General features: G+C 52.0%; 2 long non-coding RNA genes across 2 annotated transcripts; both read right to left on the minus strand.

Annotated features, from left to right (window-relative positions):
* Positions 1–4720: 4720 nt before the first annotated feature.
* LOC142412056 (uncharacterized) lies at positions 4721–6616 on the minus strand. The gene is made up of 3 exons (XR_012776355.1): positions 6517–6616; positions 6000–6140; positions 4721–4951 (listed from the first exon to the last, which is right to left on the minus strand). It is a non-coding gene; the product is annotated as an uncharacterized LOC142412056 (long non-coding RNA).
* Positions 6617–15898: 9282 nt separating this feature from the next.
* On the minus strand, positions 15899–16914 carry LOC142412646 (uncharacterized). Its single transcript, XR_012776554.1, has 3 exons — positions 16810–16914; positions 16143–16290; positions 15899–16035 (listed from the first exon to the last, which is right to left on the minus strand). It is a non-coding gene; the product is annotated as an uncharacterized LOC142412646 (long non-coding RNA).
* Between the last annotated feature and the right edge of the window lie 6400 nt (positions 16915–23314).

The raw sequence follows: 23314 nt of genomic DNA on the forward strand, positions 1-23314 counted from the left end.
AGTTTGCGGGAGGGTGCTTCTTATCACACTCCTACTAGTTGTTTCGGATGGTTCCCAAAACATTTGAATTAGCTTACCTGTTTCTTCAGGATGTGCTTCTCTCCCAAGGACAGTAATTCTTGTTTAGACGTTCCACTTTCCAGCCTCAATCCTCCTTATCAGTTTGACGTAAGCCCTGACCTTCCACCAGCTCCTGGGAGACGACACCGTCAGACTACAACACGACCGTTCTTTTATGCCAGTCAGTGGGTTCAGAATTAGGAACAGAAAGAACAGGACAAGCTAAACACCCACACAAGCCACGACGGTGCCACCTCTCTTGCTTGGCCTCTTACAGATGCTTACAGCAAGACCGCTGAAAAACAAAAACCCTCTCTTGTCCCACTCGGTGGGTTGCTAGAGGGGTGAATCTTTTCCATTCCCCGACTGTTTGAGTACCGACAAAGGCCGATCTCTGCTCGGCAGAGCCGCGTGGTCGGCAGAGTCACGACAATGACCCAGAGGAACAGTCTAGCCAGCAACTTTATTAACTGGCGAATTCCACAAATGGACAAATTTAACGACCTGACGAGTTTAACGAACGAACAAAGGCGATTTGGCAATGGAGCTATTTTCCGGGCAACCCGATCCCAAACTTGCATATATATATTGGAAAAGCAGAGGAGAAGATAAGCAAGAAAAGGAAAGAAGAGAGGAGGAAAGAGAAAGAGAAAGAGAATGTATCACCACCCTTGGATCCCGTGATGACGATGACAGACATGTCAATCCTCCAGTGGTGGGCGTGCGCGCGCTTCCCTGGGGGGGGCCAAGCCTTTTATTGGCTAATCCCCGCCTCCAGGTACGCCCCTTCAGGACTGACATGGTTATTGTTCTAGAAAGTTCTCTATCTTCTGCGCAGGCGCTGGGGGAGGGGGGTGGTCGTGAGGGGTCTCTGGGGCAGTTGCAAGCCCCTTCCTCAGATAAACTCCGTGCGACCTCTGGCCGTACGTGGTCAGGTTTGGCAGAACCTGGAACCGCGCATCCTCCGATGCGCTCTCCACGTCCCGCTCTTGCTCTCCCCCACCCCGTGCTCCCCGACCTGCCCTCGCCATGCAAATAGTGCCTCCAATCGCCACAATGTTTGAGACATTAACTCTTTCAGTCTCTCACACCACCCCGTGGCTCAAACATTGTCTATACAATCTTTGTCCAGGGTGACGATTTTCACATAGAGAAGATCGAGAAGACACAGTTCACAAAATCTTCAACGAGAGTTGGTGGAGGGTCCTTGGTTTTGTCTTCCAGGGTGGTGATATGAACATAGAGAACAGCAGGAGAAAAGAGAATGAAAGCAGAAGCAAGCAGATAAACAATAGCTATGCCAGTCTTAATAAACCCAGAAATCAGGGTTATTCCAATTTGAATTAACCATTTCCCCCACCCCGTGAGTCCCCAGGATTGTAGGAGGGAAGCGAACGAAGATCTGGGGGCATGCCCATCGAAACAGTCTTTCGGCTGGAGTGATCGAAATAATTCAGCAGCTTGGTCAGCAGTTTCTTTCATTTTGGTCCGTGCTGCCTCTCTAGTAGTACTGACGTTGTGAGTGTAGCAGTAGTAGAGCGCAGTAGCAGAGTGCAGTAGTACTGGAGTTGTGAGATGGACATAAGGATGACTAATCCACATTTCAGACCAGCATGATATTTCAATGCTAATCAGGAATAAAATTTCCAGTTAGAACATCCCCAAACTAGTCCCAAGGGGTATGGGGATATGCTAATTTTACAGGTATGTCAGGTTTAGCAGTGAGCGGCAGGCTCTGCAAAGGGTAGTGTGTACAGGGTATGCCACAATACTTGACTCTAACCCCAACAAATACACATGTCCCTTATCAGAACCCTTACTCTCCCAAAGAGCCAGGTTTTTGGGGGTTTTTTTGGGGGGGGGGTCCCCAGGACCAGTGTTATAGTTAAGAACTTTTCCAAGTTATACATAATATGGGGTAATGCAACAAAAAAACACCACCACCACCAAATCTCAATCCTTGTTCAGTTGACCGGGGAAGGGCAACACATATCCCTTGGTCGGTTCTATTCCAGATTCTAGTAAACACATGAATTGGTTACCACACAAGCTTCTAAGGAATATGGTTCCCTATGTCCTCCTTTCCCGGAGGAGAGGAGGACCACCGTCCATGTGAGAAATCATAGTTCCCACACAAGGTTCAAAGGAGTATGGTTTCCACTTCCCCCGTGTCCTCCTTTCCCGGGGGAGAGGAGGACCACCGTCCACATGAAAAATCGTAAATACATATAAGGACTATTAATACAACATTGGCAGTATTCATCGAGGTCCGATGCTCCTCCGACGAGATCGCTATGTTTTAGCAGGCGACGGTCTGGTTCTCCCCCTGCAAAAGAAAAGGAAAACTCGGTCCCCTTTCGGACTGGTTTTAAAAGCAAGGGATTATCAGGAGGTCTTCCGACAGGTAGGCCTTTTAAAAGCTGATTGTCTAATCCCGTTCTCCTAACCGCAGCTTTTTTGTTCCCCTCCGGAGATTCCCACGTTGCAGCTATAACTGATCAGCTCCTGCACAACCCCTCCCCAGGTGAGGGGGAATTCCGCCGGAGTGGACTGCCTTTGGCTTCTCCGGGGTGTTAGCATTTCTGTTAAACGCTCCTGAATTGGGAGCGCTGCCCTTAGGCGGTCCTGGATTTGTATGGCATGTAGCTTTAGGGGGTCAGGGAGGCCCTTTATCAGGGGTTTCATTCAACTGGGGTCGGCTTTTAGCAACATCAGGGAGGGCTGATGGGGTGTTAAGTGCCAGTCATGCACGAGCTGGAGGCAGGCGGCTTTCTGCACGCTCTCGGTACTCTGATCCAGTCCCGGAGTGGGGATGGTCACCGGATCTCCCCGTTCCAAGGGGTCTAGCCCTCCAGCCCTTTGAGTGAGGGACCAGGGGGCTCAAGTGTCGGGGACGGTTAGAAACACGCCTGGACCCCAGTATCCGTGCGCCTCCTCCTCAGAAAGTTGAATTCTGTCCTCCCCCGTGAGGGAGACCCTCCACACATATTCTGTCTCCGTTTCTCTAGGGAGCCTACTATATCGATCTTGTAATTTCGCCAATTCAGTTGCACTATAGGGTATTTCTTTTGTTATGATTTCCGGTGCGGTATTGGCACCCCCTTCATATTGAAATTCCGTTTTAATAAGTGGGCGAAGTTGGGGAGCAGTTCTCTCATCATGTTGGCACTTTGCCCGTTCCATTTCCTCCCAGGGGTAGCGGCCAGCTACTCCCCCGTCAGCCAGCTCGCGTTCCTTAGACAGACCACAGTGCCCACACTCGCTCTCCAGATCCTCCCTCCACGCCTCCGCTAGCGCCGACCACAACTCGCGCTCCCTAACAAAAGCGTCGCGCAACTGATTCTGCAACCTAGTCACTGCTATTTCCAATCGCACCCGTTTTTTCTGCTCAGCTTCCAGCTGCGCTTGCAAGCTTTTACCCAAATCTTGTGACAATTCGTTCGTGTCTCACTCAGCCCATTTTACCGTGCACTTATATTTCTGCGCTGCCGTCAGCGCAGCTACCAAAACACCCAAAACAACAGCTTTTAACAACTCTAACAACAAAGGGGAGCAGTCCAGATCAGGCTGAACCCAGGAAGCCATGATCATCATCTGCCGGAGGACTCGGACTCAGCCGATTCACGTCCTCCCTTCTCGACTCAATCGATATCCCCTCCCTCTTCCTCTCACTGATCAAGTCAGGGAATCCCACTTCTGACACCAAATTAATGTCTCGTCCCACTCGGTGGGTTGCGAGAGGGGTGAATCTTTTCCATTCCCCGACTGTTTGAGTACCGACAAAAGCCGATCTCTGCTCGGCAGAGCCGCGTGGTCGGCAGAGTCACGACAATGACCCAGAGGAACAGGCTGGCCAGCAACTTTATTTACTGGCAAATTCCACAAACGGACAAACTTAACAACCCGACGAGTCTAATGAACGAACAAAGGCGATTTGGCAATGGAGCTATTTTCCGGGCAACCCGATCCCAAACTTGCATATATATATTGGAAAAGCAGAGGAGAAGAGAAGCAAGAAAAGGAAAGAAGAAGAGAGGAGGAAAGAGAAAGAGAAAGTATCACCACCCTTGGATCCCACGATGACGATGACAGATGTGGCAATCCTCCAGTGGTGGGCGTGCGCGCGCTTCCCTGGGGGGGGCCAAGCCTTTTATTGGCTAATCCCCGCCTCCAGGTACGCCCCTTCAGGACTGACATGGTTATTGTTCTAGAAAGTTCTCTATCTTCTGCGCAGGCGCTGGGGGAGGGGGGTGGTCGTGAGGGGTCTCTGGGGCAGTTGCAAGCCCCTTCCTCAGATAAACTCCGTGCGACCTCTGGCCGTACGTGGTCAGGTTTGGCAGAACCTGGAACCGCGCATCCTCCGACGTGCTCTCCACGTCCCGCTCTTGCTCTCCCCCACCCCGTGCTCCCCGACCTGCCCTCGCCATGCAAATAGCGCCTCAAATCGCCACAATGTTTGAGACATTAACTCTTTCAGTCTCTCACAAACCCCAAATTCCATTTCAGCACATGAAAAAAACAGCACAGCAGAAAGTACAGGCATTCAGTCAGAATAAGGGATAGGAGAGGAGTTGAGCTAAAGGAGGATTCTAGGGAAACAGCTCCGCTCGAGATACAGGGCATGCTTTAACAGCTACAGGGACTGCAATGCTTCAAATCACTATTAAGACCAAGGGATAGGATTTTCAACACCTTCTTCACCTAAAAGTGAACGCTCTTGCTGCTCTTGGAAAATGTCTCATCCCTTCCTTCCAGCACTGCTTCAGGGAGACAACCCTGTGAGGCTGCAGGACAAGGTCGGACCCTCATCAGAACCTACGCTTACGGATCCACCACAACGGCTGCCGCCCTCGCGCTACTGCTGCACGTCTCGCTTGCTCGGTCAAGAAAGCTAAAAGGGAAGTGTAAAACTTTAGAGAGTAACATGGAAAATAAAGGACAAATCTCAGTAATTCACTCTACACTAAAAAGGTGGGCGTATGTTTATATACATCCAACAACACCACGTACACGATAAAAGCATTTGAGTTTCCTTTTGCATTCATTTAACTTGCACAGCTGGGATACCATTACATCATCTCTCTCCAAAATGCACGGTTATAATGGGACTGGGGGGTGGGTCGTGTGCTATGTAACTAGGAGGGACATCTGCCCAGCCGCGCTGCCCAAGAGAGACGCCGCTGAAGCGCCGGGGAAACGCGCCATGGAACGAGAGGCAGAAATAAAGCACTGCAGAGCACTCCGTCAAAATATTGGGGAAAAACCCATAACATTCAGTTGCCTCTCTCTTGAAACATGGAGAACAAATACCCAACTGCTGAAATACACCTCGTAAGTTGTATGCCACAGCTATTGGGCAGTTACAGTTTAAACAGTGCCAATCACTTTGTAAATGACACAATTTTAGCTTCTGTTTAAAGTTTCAGTTATGATAGCAAAGTCAGTGAGATAAGAGATCCCCCAGACGGTTTCACTGGGGGGGCGCGGGGGGGGGCAACCACACAGAAATCAAATCCCCAGCGCTGCAACGCATCAGGCTACCAAAAGGGACTGGCAGATTTGCTAATGCTTTTGGCTGTACTGAAGCACGCGGAGGAACGGCTTTTTAACATACCTCGGCTGTTACAACTGAGAACCAAAGACCAGCGATGCCATCAACTTTTGGAAGACGTGCTGGGCTTGGGCCCCTGGAAGGAAATTGACATTTTTTTGTTTTTAAAGAGAGTGAAAAGTCTTGTTGCTGATGACTTCTGCTGGCACGTACAGCCGCTCCGATGGGAAGTTCATCAAATGCAACTTCTCTGAATGAGAAGGATTTCCAGTCGGGAAAATCTCTTTCCAACTGAAGCCAAAAATTACACACTGTAGCTTCAGGAAAAAGGACCCTGTTGAAGCAGTAACTCACCAAAACCACATCAGGACCCACTGGCGGTACTTACAAGGCTGCTAATGCTTCTCGGGAAAGCCTGGAAAACACGCGGAAGCGACGCCCATTTCTCCCGTTTCGTCCACGTCTCTTCTTTGACCTTGACGGCTTTTAGTACGGATGCTAGGATCGCAGCAAGGTTTTTCAAGTACTGCTAGAAAATATTTTAAAAACTTACTGACTGAAAAAGCAGAAAGCTTTTACCATGAAAACAAAGGCTCTTCCTTCTAAACAGCTGAACTCTTCCCAACAGTTTCTTTCCTCTTTTAGTACAAAATTATTTTCACAGTATCATTTAATAGTAAGCGCACAGAAACAGAAGATTACGCTTTCAGGCAGAGAAAAGAAACGGACGGAAGTCGGCTTTGCATAGGCATGCTCCAGAACACGCCTTATTCTACTTTTAGTATTTGTGTTGAAATACTTCATAGAAAAATTATAGAAGGAGAGTTGGCACATTCTTCATGTTACCTTTAAAGTCCACGCTACGAGTACCTTAGGAAAAACGCAGGCACACATCGTAGGCGTACCGTGTACTTGCAGACCACTACGCAGCCTTTCCATCCGTCTTGTCCTTTCGTGGCAGAAGAAAGGGCAACCACAGCGAAATGGTGGCAGCTGACGTTCTGCTGAGAGAGGAAAAAAAACCTTTAGCATAATGCCGGGTAGGAATCTAAAGCTTCCTTTTTTTGTGAAGCTTGGTGAAGACTACAACTGAGTGGAGGATAAAGGGTTTTGCTTCATCTTTGCTACAGTTGATGACACAGGCCGCTAGAGCTTTTGCAGTTTTTAGACAACCGCGCCTTTTTTTGACTCACGGGCGCCTTTGGTTTCACTAGAACCCCTTTCATAGATACACGCAGGTGACGCACACACATACCCACATACAGTTTCCGAAGCCTACGTACAGTCAAGACTTCCTCTCCCCATACGTCCCAAGGTGAGCATTTCTGTTAAAGAGCACAGCAACCCATCTGTCCCTGTGAACTGCCTCCTTGCAAAACAGGAATGATTTTTTGCAGGCCGTTTCTCCAAACGGTCAAGTCCTTCTCACACTGCAGTTGTGCCACCAAACCTGCCTAGGGTCCCTCCCAGCTTTTGACTGTCCTGACATTTCACAGCCACGCGCTCTAGTCCGTCTTCCAACAGCAAAAAGACAGCACACCCTCAGACCCAGAGCACAGCCCTCCGGACGGCCACACGCCCCTTGCTGTTTTGACGAGGAGCCACCAAGCATCCCCGCGAGCACAGCTGTACGCGCAACATCAGTTCCACCTACCCTGATTTCAGTGGATGTAGCTTCTGAAGCTTTACACTGAAAACCTTATCTTGACACTTCGCCACAGCAGAAGGGATCCGTAACTAGAACCCCACAAAAACCTAGAAACACCACTTGCAATCCCACAGCAGCGACAGCTTCACAACTATTTAGACCAAGAACAAGGGAGAAAAATAAAACCGCTTCATCGCGTGCACGGGAAAGCGGCGGAGAAAAGGGTCAGCATTCATAGCCCTCACGGAAAACAGGCATTCCCCTTCCCTTCCTAAAGCCCTCTGTTGGGTCTAAATACCGCAGCGCTACTGTGGCAGCATGGAGAGCAGAGAACAACAGCCCTGACGCTGGACATTTACACAGCAGCATGCATAAACAGAGGGACACGTTTTGCCACGCACAACCCTGAACTTCCTGAAAATTCACGTTGACCAAAAATAGCCACTTGGAACATACTGCCCAACAACATTTGGCAATAAAACTGCAATGTGGTTGACCCACGCAAATTGTTTGGTAACTTGCTATTTGCTTCCTGTTGTTGTTCTTCCTTCGGAAATTCCACTTGCGGCCAAGTTATTCACTACTGCTTCAAGCACTTACCTTCCTGGGACTACCAGCACATCGACACAGGCAAGTAACTTAACTGCTCTTCTACAATTGTCCAAATTACAATTACAGCCATGAAAGAGGAGTGAAAGAGAAGAAAAGGAGAGCTCAGGCAGCAAGAGAGCTCTGCAGGCTGCCACCACTCAGCATCGCACTCTTCTTTTTAAAACACACACACACGCCCCCCACAAAAAAACAGACCAAAAACCCCATGACCTTGTACCTTTTTTCTTTCAGAGCTCATCCCTGTCTCAGCACGCTGTCTCGTCAAAGCGCAAAGTGCAGACGATCTGTAGCCCAATGACATTTGCGTGTGATGAATACACGTTCAGAAGGACTCCAGATCTGTAAGACAGGTGCCATTTTTGTGGTTTTAATAAACATCACTCAAGTTTAGCGACTGACACGTTTCGGAGGAAACTAATTGTTGTGGTTTAGCCCCGGTCGGCAATTAAGTACCACCCAGCAGCTCGCTCACCCTCCCCCCCCCGGTGGGATGGGGGAAAGAATCCAAGGAGCAAAAGTCAGAAAACTCGTGGCCTGAGATAAGAAGAGTTTAAGCATCGGAACAAAAGAAGAAGAATGAATTCTCATGAGAAGGAAAACAACAAGAGAGCAAGAGAGGAACAAAACCCAGGAAAAAACAAGCGATACAACCCCTCACCACCCGCTGACTGATGCCCAGCCACTCCCCCAGCAGCGATCCCTATCCCCCGGCCAACTCCCCCCAGTTTCTATGCTGAGCATGACGCCAGATGGGATGGAATAGCCCTTGGGCCAGTTTCCATCAACGCTTTTGGCTGTGTCCCCTCCCAGTTTCTCGTGCGCCCGGCAGAGCAGGGGAAGCTCAAAAGTCCTTGACCAGTGTAAGCATTTCTTAGCAAGAACTAGAACATCAGCGTGTTATCAACATTATTCTCATCCTCAAATCCAAAACACAGCACTATACCAGCTACTAGGAAGAAAATTAACTCTATCCCAGACGAAACCAGGACACTAATTCACTTTTAAATGTAGCCTCTCCTTGGGGGAAAAAAATGTGTTAGAGACAGGAAAAAAAAAATGACGACTCAGGGCTCCCAACCACCACGGAGCAGTGGGGAAATTAACGCAAGTGAAGACAAAGAGCAGCAGCACTGTCATTCTGATCATGGGCTCCAGAGACTCTCCCAGTCTACACCTCGAGCCTAGGAATGACTAGTCCTTTTTTGGAAGGACAAACTTTATTTTGTACGTAAAACTCCTAGACCGAAGACTCCACCGAACAGAATGTGGACTGACGCACAGCACAGCGTGCCATCAACACTCATATGAAAAAAAAATTGAATACAAATCAAATTGAAATGTCAGTTTCCATCGCATTTCACTCGTTATATTTCTACTAGCATCTAGGTGCTCAAAAATTAACTCTACTGACACCATAGATGACTAAAAAGGTAGTTGTGCATATAAAAATAAAAGGCTCTTCCCAACTTGCCCATAAAAGTAGTCTGAACAAACAGAAGAGAAACACTCGACCCTGAAGAAGGTAACAGGCAGCTCTTCATTTCTCCTAGATGAAAGTTCATTCTTTTACCCGAAAGGAAAACATTTGTAACTGCCAAGGGACCAATTCCAGAACGAGGCACGCTCCGTTAACGGCAAGTTTTCATCAGCTTTTCGGCACTGGCAGCAGATTTGCCTTTTCTCTGGGTTTCATGTGGAGCATCTGTAGCCTCCCTGAACTCGCAAAGGTTTCTCCCCGCTCCCCCGGCCCCATATGCGCCATTACCCGAGCAGCAAGCGGGATCCACCACACAGGCTTTTCTTCACGTGACGCAGAAGGTGACACTGGGAAAAGAGGAGGCAAAAAATGATCCTGTTTGTCACACCCAGCCAACGGGGAAAGCACAGGGGAGGGTTCTGCCAGAGGGGCCCTGCGGGGCCAGGCCGTGCACCCCGGGAGCTCCAGCCGACCAGCCCCTCTCCCCTTTGCCAGGCACCAGGGAGACACCGCCGCCTCGTGCGGACGCCGCGCCCGCGCCCCCTCGCAGCGGGGCTGCCCCAGGAGAGCCGGGCCACCCCCACCTCGCTTCCACCCCCAGGAACGGGACCGGGAGACACCCTCCGTGCAGGGAGAGGCGCAGGGTGTGGATTTAATCCCCGAGGGAAGAGGCCAGGCTCCCCGCTGCCAGAAGGACCGCTCGCCTCCCTGCTGCTCAGAGCCGCTTGCTGGGGACAGCCCTGCCTGCGCCCGGCCGCTCTGCAGCCCTGCTGGCGGCGCAGCCCGGCCGACGGATGCTCCGGCGAACAGGCGCTCCAGCTCACGGCCGCTCCCGCTCATTACAGCCACAGGTAACCTCGCCCCTGGCTAACGCACGCTCCAGGCAGCGGACACCCCATCTCCTTCCAGCTCCTCCTTGCCACAGTTCTGGCTAGCTGAAGCTCCAGCTCTGCACCGAAGCTCCGCTTGATTTCAGCTCCTTCTCCTTACCAGCTCCAGCTATTTGCAACAGTCTGGGCTTTGGACAAGGTCGGAAAACAGTCGCTGTCAGAACTTGAATATTACTATTAAACATCACAGCTGTACCCTGTGGAAATACCGATTAATTAGTTTGTACGATTAAGTACTTCAGAACTATTCTCAGCAGCATACAAAGAAGAGCTGGGCTCCAAGAGGGCGTGCGGGGTCTGAAATGCACCCTTCCCCCCCAGAGACCACCTCAGACCTCGAGTCTGGCCCGGGGCACGCCGGCCTCCCAAACTTTGGGGTCCGACGCAACCAGACCCCCACCTCCAGGGAGGGTCCGTGCACCCTGCCCACCCTCCGCTTTCCCCCGCAGCCCCCAACGCCCTCCCACCCCCCTGCCCAAACAGCCAAACCGGCTTCTGCTTTGGGCCCCCAAACCAGCTCCCATTCCTGAGCCCACAAACCCACCTGCTCAGCCTGTTCTCGAGGCCCAAAAATGCAGCACTTCACCTCTGCTCCTCAGCCCAAAAACACCACTTGGTCCCCTCTGGCAGGTCCTGAAAACGCACGACTCCAGCTGTTTCTGAGCCCCAAAATCAGCCACGTGAGCCTCTTTTCAAGCCCCCGGAACACAAGACCGGCTCTCCGTTTTCAGGCCCCAAACCAGCTCACCCTCTCTGCTTTCCGACCCCTTTGCGGTCCCCATGCGTGATGCTGCGGGGTGGGGGGAGCAGAGCCACCCCACAGCCCTGCACCCCCAGGGCCACACACGCAGTTTTGGGGAGCGCTTGGGCACTGCGGAGGGCCCGGCCCCACACCTCTGCAGGGCCGCACCAGCAGAGGCAGGGCATCGCTTTAGTGCGGCTGCTTCCGGCTTGCTTTCTCCAGCACCGGTTTGGGGTGCCGGGCCCGCACCCCAAACCCCCCCAGCCCCAAGCACCCCCGCGGGGAGCCGGGCCCAGCCGCCTCCAGGAACCCCCGCCGGCCGCAGCCGCGGCCCTTCTCCGCCACTCTGGCCACCGGCACCCGCCTGGCGCCGCAGGAGCCCCCCGGGCCGCCACTGCCCGACCTGTGCCGGGAACGGCAGAGGCTGCCCAGCCCCAACAAGCAGCACCCGAGAGCCGCGTGGGGCTGCCCCTACTCCCCCCGCTCGCACACAGGCTCGGCCCCAAAACCCCCCGACAAACCCCAGGACAGCGCTCGGCCCGGGGCTGCTTTTTCCCCCGCCAGTCCCAAGAGAACAGGGCCTGCACCCACCCCTATTTAATACCGGGATGGGGAGCAGGACAGAGGACTGGAAAGAGAAAAGCAAGACAAGGGAGAAGACTGAGGTGCCGCCAGAGAATGAAAGGCCGAAAGAAAAGGTCAGAGAGGCAGAGAAATCAAAAACAAGAGGGACGAGGAGCCCTGCAGAGAGATGGAGCAAGAACATGCAGGGGCAGTGAGCAGGACAGAGGGATAGAGAGATGGGGGGGAAAGGAGAGGAAGAAGAACAGAGGGACATGACGGTGACAGGGCACAGGACATACAGACAGAGAGAGAAAAAGGACAGGGAACAGGACAAAGGGATTGAGAAATAAAGAAAGGGTCAGATTTGTACAAAGAGACCAAGAAGGAAAAATTAAAAAAACGGCCATGGGCTAGAGGACAGAGGCAGAGGAAGAGAAAAAAGGGCCAGGGAGCAGGACAGAGAAGGAGAGAAAGGAAAAAACGGAGAGCCAGCTGGACGGGGAGGTAGAGCAAGAAACGAGCGGACAGGCAGCGGGACAGAGAAATAAAGACAGAAAAAACGGGGACAGGAAGCAGGAGAGAGGGACAGCGAGAGGAAACAAGGGACAGGGAGCAGGACAGAGGTGGAGAAAGAAGCGTTGGGGCAGAAGGACAGAAAGAGAAAAAAGACACACAGGAAGGATGGGGGACGATAGAGAGAGGGGAAAAAGAAGGACAAGGAGCAGGACACAGATTGTCATACAGGGACAGGGAGCAAGACCACGCTCCGGCTTACGCATACAGACCCTGCGGTGCATGCTGGCGGCCTGGCCTGCTGCGGACTACGAGGAGGGATCCTTCCTCGCCCGGAGAGGCAGGCTCTCTCTTGCCTGCAGCGGAAGGCAGCTGCCGGCCGGCCGGCCTTCGATTTCTTCTTCTCTACCCTTCTCTGGCCTCTCCAGCTTCAGCCGCGGCAGCTCCTGTCCACAGCCACCAAGCGCTCCGCCCGTCCATGTTCGCCCCCACGCCGCCAGGAGAGCGAGGCCAGGCACAGACAACCCACGCAAGCCTGAGGCGGGTGCCGTCACCGGCAGCCCCAGGGGAGGAAGGGAGAACCGCGGCCTCAGCGCAGCCTCTGGGAGAGGGAAAGAAGAAGCCGCCACCGTTATTACCGCAGATCGCCCCCGGCTGAAGCCTCCCCTTCCGCAGGGGCTCCTGGAGACACGCGGAAGGCCAGCTTGCCACTGGCACGACAGGGCTTGGGGGCGACCGGGGGCTACGGGACAGGCTTCAGGGGAGGGGCTGGAGCTGGGGGCAGCTGCGCGGGGTGGGGGGGCAAGCGGGGCTGGGGGAGGCTCAGGGGGAGCTCTGGAAGTGGGGAGGCGCCCGGCGTCTGCGCCTGGGGGGTGTCCGCCTCCTTCCCCTCTTCCCTTCTCTCAGCTCTCGGGCAACTCCCTGGGGCTGCCCTGACCCAGCTCGCTTCCAGCACACCGGCAGCCTGCCACAGCGGGCAGTGGGAGGCTTCCCGTCCCGCCACCCTTGGGCGGCCAGCGGGCAGAAGACACTCCCACGCCCGCCAAAGGGGCTCACTCGCCTTACTAGTGCCCCAGGACACCCCCAGGTGCCCCACGCCCGCTGCCGGGACCCGCGCCCAGCACGCCGCCATACAACTCCCGGGCACCGCGCGTTCACCGGCCGCGAACGGCGTGCCGGACGGGCCAGGGCCGGGCGGCAGTACCGCGCTGCGGCCGTGCTGCGGCAGCAGCGAGGGTGGCGGCGCCGCTGCGCACCTGGGCGGTGCTGGCGCTGCAGCACCGCGGAGGCAGCAACGAGCGCGGCGGCACCACCTCGCAGGCACCGCAGCATCGCATTGCTGTTACCGGCAGAAGGCAACGTGGAGCACGGCAGCGGCTGCGCAGCGCCCACCTGCAGTACCGCGTTCCGTTCGCCAGACGCAGCAAGGGGGGGGGCGGGGGGAGCGGTGTCCCACCTGCAGCACCACCTTTTGGTCGCCGAGCGGCAGCAGCGAGCGCTCCCCAGCGCGGCTCCGGGCAGCCCCCGCCGGCGCTGACACGGCGCGGCCCCCCCCGCGCCCCCGCCCCCGCTGCCCTGGGTGACAAGAGCAAACGGAAAAAATCAGGAGATGACAAGGGCAAACAGGCTGTGGGAGCACAAGGCAAAGGGAGAGCCCTGGTGCGCATGGAAAGAAAAACGTATGACCCTGAAGCACGCCAAAAAGCAGTGACGATGAGGCAGAGTACCCTCGGCAAGTTTGCAGATGACACAAAACTGGGAGGAGTGGCTGATAAGCCAGAGTATCATGCTTGCCATCCAGAGGGACCTCGACAGGCTAGAGAAATGGGCTGACATGAACCTCATGAAGTTCAACGAGAGGTGTAACTGTCAGCCTGCTTTTTCCTTCAAGGATAGGACTCAGTTCCGTTACTCGAGGAAAAACCCTGATCTCACCTGTCTGTGCTTCTACCCTACACCTAGATTAGAGCCCGCAATAAACTTTGACCGCTCTCAACTTGTCCACCGTCTCAGCAGTGGCAGCGTGTCATGCCTGCACAGTATCAAACTGAGACCTCAGATCTGAGAGCACAGAGGGGAACACTGGGTGGCACAAGGGAAGGTTACTGTAGTGATCCTAACCAGAAGAGTAATGTACAGTTGAGGACTTAGTGATCAACATAACAGTTAACCTGAGAAGGCACACACCCCCGCTGTGCTATGCTGCACATATAGCTTGGCCTTCAGGTATGCGTTGTGCTGCACACACACCTTGGTCACAGGATAAACTTAGCTGACTAACTGTGACAAAGGAGCCTGTAGGCAGTTCCTACTTGGCACTGGTGATTACGCATATTTGTCTTCACCTTACACGGAAGCAGCAGCGTTCTAAAGTGAACGCTCTCCTGTGTGACAGTAAAAGGATGAAGAGAATTATTTCTTACAGGAAAATTCTGTAAGAGCTCTAAAGACCAAGATGTCAACAGAACCTCCCCACAGGCAGGAGCTGCACTGTGGGCCGTGCCTCGATTGGAGGTCTTTTCAATTCTGCACAATGTGATGTTCCCAGCATCTGAAGGAATGTAAGATTATACTATGCTCTTTTTCCTGCTAGTGTTAGCTTCAATAAATTGAATTTTGATCAATAATTTACAAAGTCTGAGTGCCCTTCTTAGTGGAATCACAATGAACATTAGCCCTGGTACATGATGGTTACAAACCCCAGAGAAGGGTTCACAGCCTCCTGGTTAGGGTTCAGGGCTTACAGTTTATTATCTAGGGACTTAGACTTGTCCATTTAACACAGGAAGCCCTAAAGTGATAACCTACAAATCTCAGAACCCAAGCAGCCACTGGGGATTTAGAGCTTATGGATGAGACTAGATTTTTACATCCGGCACCCTGATCAATAAATGAGTAAACAGTAAACCCTGATAAAAACAGTAAACCCTGATAAAGTAATAAACCATAACCCCTGAGTTAGAAACCACTGAAAACCACAAACTCTAAACAATAAACCATAAGTGAAAAACTCTGAGCACTCAGTTTTAAGCAAGAAATGCCAAAGAATATGTGAGCAGGAAAACAGTAAAGAGAAAAGTAAAAAGAAGATGAGAATTTTTCCCTGTAGCTTTACAAGTTTCCCCTTCATTTGGAAGGGCAGAAGAATGGGAATACACACACTCCAGAAACACTTTGCAGTTGCTGTTTATAGGCTTGGTTTCAGCCACCATTCATAAGTGACCACATGTAAGAATCAATCCATAGATTGATTCACTGTACTAAGCTGCACTTCCACTGAACCTACCTGCAACACAGCAAGCACTAAATCTCCCTTACGGACAATTAACTTAGTATTTGTGGTCCTCTCAGCTCTGCGGGCAAATATCCAGAGCCAGTGAGACCTGTAACCACCAACCAGCCTCTCCTTAAGGGAAACGGTACCTGCTGAGAGAGAAGTGTTTGTGACAACTGGTAACACCATTCCTGCAGTCACTAACACCACCTCAAAAGCCTTTTCCTCTGCCCAGCAAAACCCACTCTAAAGACTGACCAGAAAATGCCTCACAGAGTTGCCAGAACAAGGGTAAAACAGTGCAGCTGGGAAAATACTTTTTGTTATGTAAAACAGACTGGTTTTTTTTAGCCTATTACTCACATGATGAACATTTGTAGTCCAAGGTACCTAACCCTTGGCACATCAAGCAAATTCCCATTGCTGGGCCTGCACATCACTCACCAAATGCCCAAACTTCAGCCTCCCAGACACAGCTTCCAGCTCCTTCCACCCAGCAGTACCGAGACTGCCACACAGTCTGTCTCATCCCCAACTAGGGCACAACCACCTTCCACCCACCCTGCCTCCCTCGTCTACAATGCAGCCCCAGGATTTAGCTGTGCCCACGCTGCGAGTCAGAGCTTGTCCTTTGTGTCTAGCTGCAGATCCCACAGAGCTCCGATCTGTGATGCTCCTTCACCTGCCAGACTATGCTTCAGCACCTGCAAAAGGCCAGAACAGTCATTACTGAGAGGCCAAGCAACTGCACAGCCCTTCCAGAACTATCCCAAATCCAAGGCCCGTAATTGCTCCCACAATTATAACTGACCCTCTGTGTTTCTTCAGCCATGTTCTCTGGCTCTGCTTCATCACCAAGATGCCACAGCAGTCCTCGCAGATGGTCAGGCTTGCTCAGGCACCCAGTTAACTCCAGCCTATGGGAGATGGTACTTCTCAGAGCAACTGCAGCACAGGCACTGCAATGTTGGAAGTCTCTGTCTTACTTGGCATAAAAATGTACACAGGTCAAACAGAAAGGAGAAATAAGCAGTCCCTGCTGACCTAGCCACCCTCTCATTCACCACAGGCAGAAGAAGGAAAGCAAAGATTTCAGCCTCCAAAGTGACCACCCACCACTGTGCCCGACAGCACTACACATTCAGTGAGCTGTCACCAGAAACACTCCTCTCACCCACCCCGAGAGCAAGGAAGCCAGCCAGTCCCATGCCACCTCTCCAGGCCTCCGTCTTCCACGCGCAAGCTATGCTTCTTTACTTAGCACAGCCCTAGCCCTTCTCCCACAGAAAACACAGGCACACAACACCGATAGCACCCAAAGTTTTAGGCCATCTTCAGACTGCTCAGAAAGCAGCATCCAGCAAAGACAGGGAAAAAAACCCATGGCCTTCAAAAACTCTAAACACTGGAGAGACTCAGCTAGCAGGAAACAGACTCTAACCAAGAAAGTGACAGAAGCAGGGTTTTGCTTCACTCACACTGCTTAAGAGACAACACAAGTGGCCCAAGTCAAACAGACCTTGCTAAAAAGTCCTAGTGACAGAACAGAGTGCCAGAAAGCAGAGTCAGGTCCAGGTTTCTGCTGCACACAGGCAGAAGAGGAGCAGAAAGAGGCTGATGCAAGGAAGACACTGGTTTGCATAAAGACAGATCCATCAGGAAACAGGGCTTGATGCCTGTGTCACAAGCATGATTCAAGCCACACTGGGAAGCAACCCTGCCTGGGCACTGGAAACAATGCTGTAAGGGCAGACTGCACCGACACAGAGTACAGACGATGATGGCAGCTCCAGGCTGCCCCACCACAGGCACCTGTCCTAACAGCCGATCAGGTTGCACATCAGAGTGGGAGTTCTATCCCAGAGGGGTGCTGAGTGTGTATGGGTGCTGCACGTGACTGGCTGGTTGCTTTTGGTTGCCTGGAGAGACAGCAGAAGCAATGTGAGACCCACTGGCACACACAGGACTGGGAAATCCCCTGGCTTTGGGGCAACTGTATGGGGCAAGCAGGGTTCAGGGAGGCTCAGTGGAAATTTTCATTAGCTGGGTAGGCACCCACAGTCTGTGCCCAGGGGTGGGGAGGGGTGCCTGGGGGTGGCTTTCTTTCAGCCTGTCTTCCTGCTTCCCCCAATTCTTGGGTTACTAACTTGACGATGCGCTTATGTACCTAATGGGTAGCACTGCCACAGCAGGACCACCCTGCCCCCCCCCGCAGGGAGCTGCTGCTCCACCATCCTGCTCCAGGGCCTGCCTGCCTCCCCACAGCTCCCAGCTGTCAGCGTCCACAGGGACAGAAGACACACACCAGCTGCTACGGGGGAGGAACAGGGCCCCTGAAGGGAAGGGAAAATCTTTCCCGTGCTCCTGTCAGGCTCTGCCTCACACACCCCGGGGCTGAGTGTGGCTGGGCTGAGACCCTCAATGCGCTACCTGCTGGGAGCGATGGCCCCAGCAGGCAAGAGGCATCCCCAAGCCTGCAGCCACTGAAGGGTCTCGCTCGCCTCAGTGGTGTCCCCGGGCACTCAGCACTGAGCAGTCCCAACCCTTGAGGCCTGCACGCCACAGTCATGCTGGCTGCAGGTACCGCACACGCACCTGCTGCCAACGTTGCAGGTGAGGAGAGGCAAGGTACAGGTGGTGAGAAGTGCTCACAGCACGGTACTGCACCGCTCCTGTTCTCTGTCCCCCACTCCCGGCACCCGCAGCGTGATACCGCACCGCTCCCGCTCTCCGTCGTGTCCACTCCCAGCGCTCTCTGGGCAGCTGGCTCACACATGCGCACTGGGGCCCGCCATGATGCTGCTGCTCCGCGGTGCGTCAGCGAGCAGAGGGTGCTGCTGTACAGGTGTGTGAGCACCGTGGAGCAGCTCCGAGAGTGCCCGTCCCCACGACAACGGGGAGCACCAAGAAGCCAAGACAGTCTGCTGCCGAGCTGAGTAGCATGAAGGAGCGGCGAATACAGCTGGTGCTCCTGCTGGTTACTTGCGGAACACGGCGGGTACTGCGCATGCGGCGAACTGCAGTACTGGGTTGTGAGGAACTGAGGGCAGCAGTGAGCAGGGTGGAGGTACTGCGTACGCGTGAGCTGCCCCAGCTGCAGTACCGGGCTGTGATCAGCCGAGGGCAGCAGTGAGCAGGCGGCAGCGCTGCACAAGCCTGTGCCCCCACGCTGCATTACTGGACTGTGATCGAGGGAGGGCAGCAGTGAGTACGATGGGAGCTGCAGCACTGGGTTGTGGTCAGCCGGAGGCCGCTGTGGAGACGGCGGCACTGCGCATGCGTGAGAGAGCAGCCTGAAGCGGTGTGCCGAGATCAGCCGAGGGCAGCAGGGAGCACCGCGGCACTATTCCGCATGCGTACACTGCGTACACCACCTCCCCCCCTCACCCCCCCCCGCACAGTAGTGAATTGCGATCAACGATAAGCAAGTAGTGAATTGCGATCAACAATAAGCAACCGTGAGGCGGAGGCGGAACTGCGCGTGCGTGAGAAAGCAGGCTGCAGTACTGTGCTGGGCTCAACCGAGGGCAAGCGCGAGCGGGGCGCATGCGTTGCCATGTCCGTCCGTTTCCCCCCCCTCCCTCCCCCGCAGTACTCGATCAGCTGGTGGCAACAGTGAGCCCGACGGCGGCAACACGCACGCGTGCCTCCAGCAGCGGTGCCGGGTTGTGACTAGCCGAGGGCCGGTGAGAGGGCGGCGGCGGCACTGCGCATGCGTGAGGTGGAGAGCTGGCGGGACGGCGCAAAAATATCAACGGGGGCCGGGGGGACTGATAGAGAAGAAAAAAGACTGAGCAGGACAGAGTGACTGGGACAGGAGAAGAAGGGCGGCGAGCAAGCTGGACAGACGGCTAGAGTTGGTGGGAAGGATGGTCAGGCAGAGGGATAGAAACAGCGGGACAGGGAGCTGGACAGAGGGATGGAGAAGGAACTGCAGCTGCAGAATACCTCTCCGAGCCCAGCCAAGTGGGCCGTGTGCACCCATGCCTAGTGCTCAAGGCTGGCAGGCACTGTCCAGCATATATCGACTTCACTGCCTTGGTATCCGTTGTGACAATAACTTGTCATCTGCTGCTTGCTGACAGGTGTAGTAAAAAGCATCATCCTATAAAAGCATAAAGCAATGCAAAAACTGAAAGCCCTGCAGAAAAGCACAAGAAACCAAACTTAGTATACAAACATAGACACTAATCTAATACACACAAGGTAAAGGAGAACACGCAAGCCACTAACACTGCCCCTCCACCCCCATTTTGAAGACTACCACAACATTCCGGTTTGCTGCAAGAAAGAACTCGGAGTAAGTAGTCACTGCAAGTTAACCTTTCAGGAACTTCCTGTGTCCACATTTTTGGCGTAACCATGCCATGCCCCTCTTTCAATTCAGGCATGCGCAAGCAGATCCACTTCTTCAAACGTTTGCCTAGTTACCTCCTGTTCATTGCCTCAGATCAGACCACTGAGCTGAATGTTGGCTGGCACCAGGGGAAAGATACACCAGGGGATAGATAAAGAGTCCCACAGAATAAAGTCGTAAACCATAACCCCCGAGTGAGAAACTGTAAACAATGAACTCTAAACAATTGACAGAACGTGAGTGACTGAACCCTCAGTTTTGAGCAATACATGCCGCAGCACATAAAAGCAGGAAAACAGTAAAAAGAAGCCAAGGAATTTTTGCCTACAGCTTTTAAAGCTTCCACTTCCTTTGGAAGTGTGGCAGAACAGGAGAATACACACCAGGAACATGTTACAGATGCTGTTCATAGGTCTGATTTTAGCCACCATATGCAAGAATCAATCCATAGGATTGCAGTAAGCTGCACTTCCACTGAACCTACCTGCATCACCACAGGCACTAACTCATCTCCACTAGAGATAATTAGCATAATATTTTTGGTCCCCTCAGCTCCGTGGTGCAACATCCAGAAGCAGTGCCACTGAAAACCACCAGCTGATTTTAAACTGCCCTGTCACTTACCAGCACTCTCAGGCAGGCCTGCCAACAGCAGGACCGTCCGACCCCCCGAGCCGCCACATCACCATCCTGCTCCAGGGCCTGCCTTCCGCCCCACAGCTCCTGGCTGTCCATGTCCGCAGGGCCAACTGCACGCCCTGGCTTGTGCTGGGGAGGAACCGCAGCCTTAAAGTCAGGACAAGCGATGGGAAAGTCAGATCTGCGCTCTCAGCAGACCCTGCCCTGAGTGGGCCTGGGACGAGACCCCCCCCCGCCCCAGCCCGCACCTCCACTTCCAGGGAGCCACAGCCGCAGCGGACAGGAGCCGTCCCCGAGCCTGCGACTGCCAAAGGTCTCACTCACCTGACTGGTGTCCCTGACCCTCACCTGCCCGGGCCACGGGGAAAGGGGCCCTGCCCTCTGCCATGCCACTCCCAGGCACCGCACACGCACTGGCCACAAATCAAGGAGGAGAGCATGTTCCCGGACACCGTGAGGTAAATTGAGACCTCAGTCTTCTTTTTTTCTGTCTCATATGAGATTCCTCGAGGATTAAGGCAGCCTCCTCTGTCTTCTACTTGCCAGTCTGAATATAGCACATGCAACTTAAATAACTGTGTTAACCACAAAGAGAAGGCTGAGGAATATGTTACTTTGATTTAAGAGTTATATTTTTTTCCCAAATCTATATAGTAGGCAGAGAAAGTCAAGACTGAAAATACACAACAGCATGTGGTTTTAGCACAGTTCCTCTTCTGTGCAGTACTTTGCAAATCTAACATCCTTAAGTTGTATCAGATACTTTAACAAAATCTTGCACAATAAACAATTTACAGTGGTCAGTATTTAAAAGAAAAGCAAGAACAACTGAATGCTCTTCAAGGCAAAATGAAAATCTTTTTTTGACAAAACCTTCACACAGCAACATAGAAAGAAGGACTCCAAAGATAATTCATCTTCATTAACAGTGCTTTCCCATCCATTCTTAAATATAGTTGCACTCAAATCTTTGCTCATGAAATGAGAAGTATTTATGAGGAGAGACTGACTGTACAGGCCCAGCATCAAAACCATACATGGGCTTCAATACAAATGGAGCTTTGACAACACATCATCTGAACCCAGCTAATGCAATCTGTCAACGTTATACACCAAATCCAAGACACATGGATTAAAGTGGAAGAGAAAGAGTCAAATTCTAAATCTCTCAACGCAAATGTTTCAGTTCCTACAAGGAGCAATGGCTGAGGAAGTTCTGGAGTGGTTAAATGTGTTGTCCAGATTTGGATCTCCTCCTCCTCCTCCTCCTCCTCCTCCTCCTTCTCCTCCTCCTTCTCCTCCTCCACACTGATGGACAGGAATTCCCCTTCCCTATGGGGTACATTTTATACCGCATGGGTAAATACAGGGTGGCTTGAATGCACTTCTTTCCTGAAGTCTTACTGTTCCGCAGGCAGCACTGTTTTTGATACAGGATGGGCTCTCCACCAAAATGAAAAAGGAAAGATTCAGTCCTCAGTAAAAGTACAATTTCAAAAGTGACTATGTCTGTGCATCTCAGTTTTCAGACCCATAGCTTGGCTGGGAAAATGAACATTTATGAAAATCTAAGCTGAATTTTCAGATGTTTAAACATTTATTTACAGCCAGATAAGATGCATACTTGTTTCTTGCTATTTCAGCCATTAGTAACAAGAAGGGTAATGTTATCTGAGTTTTTTATCATCATACTAAATGCAAGTACTGTGTTAAGACAATGAAACATATGCTGCATATAGACCCACCAAGAATTGTTCCAGCTAATTCCATTCCTTTATTGGAAAGTGAACAGAGTAGTAGCTCTGTGAAGGAAAGATGGAGCAGAAAAGATCTAATTGAAGCAAAGTGGGACGCAAAGTATCCTGCAGCATTAGGAGCTGTATGCCAGCCCCAGTGAAAGTGCTGACCGTATCTCGCTCTCACATATCACAATGCACTGGTTTCCTAGGGAGGTCTTGCTATAAAGAAGCTTGGCTACAGCCCCTCTTATGTTCCACAAGTCTTTCTGGGCAATGGTTTCAAGAGATACTGCCATGTGCCCAGACCTAACAAAGCATTCCAGCCTGTTTTCAGACTTCTCTCCCATACAATTCTTCAGCTTCCCTATTCTCTTAGCCTCAGCACTGAAGCCTTCTTGAAATTCATCTCACTTAGTGTCCCAGCCGAAGTCCCTGATTTTGTCTCTCCCCTCTTCACTACATCATTGTCATCTCACTGCCAAGAACCCCAAAAGAAACATTATTTTTATTCTTACAGGTGTCTTCCTTTTCCAATTCTGAAAACTCCTTAGAGCTGATGTTCTTTTCAGCCTTTCTTCTCTTTCAATTTCACTTATTCTCATTTACGCTATGCCCTCTCCAGCCTCTCCTCAGTTTCCATAAATCGTCTCCTTTTCCCAGGCCTACCTCATGTTTTTCTTTCTCTCGGCCATTTCCCTTTCCTTTACAGCTTTTCCTGCATTCCCACTCACTATATAGATGCAGAAAAATTGCTTTTTACTCCGCTGCAAGCCCGGCAACCAAGTGAGTCTCAGGCCCATTCAGTTCAGCTGAGCTCCATCATTGTTTGCCTGGCTACTCTCTTCCATTCTAATAATAAAAAGAGTCAGGGAGCTAGGCCATACCCTACAGAAACTATTATCTGCTGTATGTTCTCTGTCTTTGCTGAAAAGGAACTCTGAGAAATCTAAATAGACAGTTTCAGCTGGCACTGTGAGGGCAAAAGGTAGAGCAAGATTTACGTCTCTCTATAATTACAACTGGGGCAACCTTGAAACCAAGAATAAAAATATTCCTGTTGCAATGTCCTAACATCCTGGGTCATTCCAAGACTGCAACATAGCAACATAACAGATGCTGAGAAAGCACAAAATATTCAAACGCTTCTGTTTTGATGTTATAAAGGACACATTTATCCTTAAGTGTCCCTCAATGTATTCATAGAAACTCAGCCATGTGAAACATATTTTCAAAGAACTAGAAGTCCTG

The sequence above is a fragment of the Mycteria americana genome, chromosome 7, assembly GCF_035582795.1.
Source record: "Mycteria americana isolate JAX WOST 10 ecotype Jacksonville Zoo and Gardens chromosome 7, USCA_MyAme_1.0, whole genome shotgun sequence".
Taxonomy (NCBI): Eukaryota; Metazoa; Chordata; class Aves; order Ciconiiformes; family Ciconiidae; genus Mycteria; species Mycteria americana.